The sequence below is a fragment of the Paroedura picta genome, chromosome 7 (assembly GCF_049243985.1).
Source record: "Paroedura picta isolate Pp20150507F chromosome 7, Ppicta_v3.0, whole genome shotgun sequence".
NCBI classification, from domain to species: domain Eukaryota; kingdom Metazoa; phylum Chordata; class Lepidosauria; order Squamata; family Gekkonidae; genus Paroedura; species Paroedura picta.
Window position 1 is genome coordinate 102,774,787 of NC_135375.1, and position 3,442 is coordinate 102,778,228.

The 3,442-nt window shown below is 56.1% G+C and overlaps 1 long non-coding RNA gene across 1 annotated transcript; it reads left to right on the plus strand.

Annotated features, from left to right (window-relative positions):
• The first annotated feature begins 506 nt into the window (after nt 1–506).
• Nucleotides 507–3,226, plus strand: LOC143841877 (uncharacterized). The gene is made up of 3 exons (XR_013232920.1): nt 507–1,146; nt 1,804–2,195; nt 3,025–3,226. It is a non-coding gene; the product is annotated as an uncharacterized LOC143841877 (long non-coding RNA).
• Nucleotides 3,227–3,442: the final 216 nt, after the last annotated feature.

The following is a 3,442-nucleotide window of genomic DNA, read 5'->3' on the forward strand; positions in this document are numbered from 1 at the left end:
CTCCTTATGGGTATAAGCAGACAGACAGTATTGAGGTGAAGAACAAGGAGGGTTTGGAGAGAGACTTTTGACCAGAGGCGGGTGCACGATTCTGGAGCTTTAGAAAAGTCAATCCTTCTCCCCTTAAATCCACGCTTTCTCCCGAGATGCAGAAACTATAAATCCAAGTATATAAACTATTGAGTTTACTTATTTCTATAGGGATTTATACCCCTCCCCTCCCAGCAAGCTGGCATCGGGCAACTGACATAACACCATATGTAGCTTCATCCAGAAACAGGCCTTTAATTTCCTATTTCAGGGAGGGGGCACAGCCGTATAAAGCAGGGGTAGTCAAAACTGTGGTCCTCCAGATGTCCATGGAATACAATCCCCATGAGTCCCTGCAAGAAAACACTGGCAGGGGAGCATGGGAATTGTAGCCCATGGACATCTGGAGGACCACAGCTTGACTACCCCTGGTATAGAGGGAGCACCTCGATATTTCCAGTCATGACCTTCGTTGGCCCCAAGCAAATGCCTGGGGGAGGAACCTGAGACTTATTCTGGGCATAAAGCCATTCGGTCCTGCGTTGCCCTTCTCGGGCTGGAAACTGTAAGCTGGCTAGAACAGTGGGGGAAAGGCATTTCTGCAGATTTACAGAAAAGCCTAAGATGAAACTCTCTTGCCGGTGTGTTCTGAGTTGGAATCCGCTGCACTGCCGAAGGATTCAGTATGGGATTGGAGGGGAAAGATGTGGGCCTCCAATGGGGTTTTTGGAAGGGAATTTCATGGATGTATTAATTATGAGAAAGGGGTAAGCAGGTTGACGAAGCGGGAGACCTGTCGGGGGTTGGGTGCTGAATCTGGCCGTACTTGGTGGTCTGAATGGAGGCTGGGCTGGGGAGCGGCCTACGAAACAGCGGCAGGCCCTTTGAGCCACAGGGAGCGGAGAGTGGCAGGCAGGATATGGGCATGGCTCAGCATCTTGTGATGTAGGTTACCCTGAGTGCCTGTGTTTGTGTGCGTGTGACAGAGAGAGAGAGAGAGATAGAGAAATTGAGAGAGAGAGATGTCTGGAAGGCTGCAAGACCTCTTCATACAGGGATCACCTGCCCCCCGGCATGGAGCACCTGGCCGCCTTCCCCCAATTGAGAACACCAAGGGTAAGAGCCTCCAGCCACCAGGAAACACAAGGAAGCCCTTGCGGCTGCTGACCTTGGAAGTCAGCACTGGGGAGTGAACCTTTGGAGAACACGTGCCCCCCCCCTCAAGGAACAGGCTGGCTTAGCTTGACCTGCTTTGAGCAGATGGCTATCAGCAGCCAAGGACCCAGAAGACCTGTCTGCAGAGATCCCCTCTTGAGGGTCCACCCAGGAAAGGCACCAGCAGTTCACCCTGCAGAACAGAAGGGAGAGTTAGCGGGAGAGCGCAGAGTGCCCCTCGGGAAGCACCAAAGGCCTCTTTCCCCCACACGCCACGCAAGGAACCAAAGAGACGGTGGGGCGCAATGCATGGCGCCTGAATCCTGAGCAAGAAAACGGGACCAGAGCACAGCTTCCCTCAGAGGCCTTACCTCGGCCTGAGGTCCTCCTGCTGCTCCAGAGGGGCTTATCGCTAGGAGCAGACGTTGACAAGGCCCCCGTGTGAACGGCCGGTCCATGGAGAGGGTTAAGGCCATGTGGGGATCCCCTGTCCGCTGACTGTGGCTTCTTGGGAGAACCACGCAATGTGCCAAGGGGAAGAGCCCCCGGAAGAGCAAGGAAGGCCCAGAATCCCCTGCCCGCCCCGTTCATTTTGCCCTTCTCGCCTTTAATTTCCAGAGGCGGCCAGGAAGAAAGACCGAGCGCGGCTGGAGGAGCCGGTCGGGGGCTGCATCAGACTGGTGGATCTTCTGGCCTGTCTTCCACCTACCTTACCACGGCCAGTGGACAGGGAGGGATGCAGCAGGGGGAAGCTGCGACCGATACTACGGTCGGGGGCTAAGAAGCCAGGCCCTGGCTCGATGAAGCGGGTACGCCTTGTGCTGCCTGACGGAGAGTCAGGGCCACCCGCCTCCCTGTCCGCCCCAGCAGCAGCCCCCCAGCTCTTTCCCCCTGTGGAAGACACTGCCCTGGTGTCACGGGGACACCAGGGCTTCAGGGGGAAGAGCCGCTCCCTCCAGCCGCGCCAAGGAGCTCCATTGCCGGCGTGGAGGAGGTGTTAGGTGGAGGAGGTGAGTATGGTCAGCCGGGAGAGGAGACGGTGGGGAAGGGGCACGGTAGTCTTCTCTGAGCACTGCAAGGGCTGGGGGGGGGCAGTAGGGGCATCACCCCATCCTTCTGGTCGGGGGACAGTCAGGGTGCCAGCAAGAAAGCAGGAGCGAGGAGGGTGGTGGGTGGTTGGGTGGAAGGAGGGGATTTGGAGAGTCCATTGAGGTCTTGCCGGGAGGGAGAGATGTAAATGGAAGGAACCAAGCAGGAGAGGGAGGAAGAGGAAGGCTGGGGAGGAAGAGCCGGGGAGAAGCCTAGAGGTGTTGGGAGAGAGAGCAGTTTGACCTGCCACAGAGGCCACAAGCAGGAAATAACGCAAGGAGGGCTTGTCTCATTCTTGCTTGGATCCCTTAAGAGTGAAACATGACATTCATTTCCCAGTATTGCTGGGTAGTAGTTTTGTGGCTACAGTGGTCCTTTCAGGGCCTCCTTCTCAAGGCAGCTTTCCATTTTGCTGGATCTTCGCCAGGGAGTTTGGTTGTCTGTGGCCCTTTCCCCAGTCTGGTTTGAGCCCCATGCATGGCATCTTAGAGGGCTCCTTGGCACGAGAACCAGGGCAGATGGGCCCGGTGCGAAGTAACTGCAGTTATGGGTTGTCGATTCAGACACTGGGACAGTTTCCAATTATGGCTTCCCAGCCGCTTCCCAAGCGTTGTGTCTGTCGTGCAAAGCCGTAGCTAATCTTCCTGTTCTCCATGGCTTTGCCTCATGGCTCGGTCCAGCCAGGGTCGGTGTGGTCCCTCTCTCTTAGCTCTGCTCGGCTCTGAGCCGCTCCTCTTCTTTTGCCAACAGGGATAAAATAACATCATTCCCGGCATAGAAACATCAGTCCTGTTGGCCTTCCAAACTCCCACCTCAGGGCAGTGAAGGGCCTGTCCTTGTTCATTGGCTTTTGCCCCTCCAACGGCTGTAATGGTAGGTATTGTTGTAGTACCCCAAAAGGGCATCTGGAGCCAAGGTGGAGAGCCACACGAGGTAAGAGATGTGGTGTGAGAGGCGCCTTTTGATCGTGCTGAGATGTCCTGTCACTCATGGGACTTCAGTGGCCATGCAGGTCAGGAGCTTAGCGGAGAGAGACCGAATTCCTCCCACTGAGATTGTGGCATTAATGGGGACTGCCAAGAGCAGCAGTGAGCACCTGCAAAATGCTGCAGACAGGGAGAGCGGCAGATCTTGGCCTCCTTCCGACTTAGAGGGCAGGTAAGGAAGG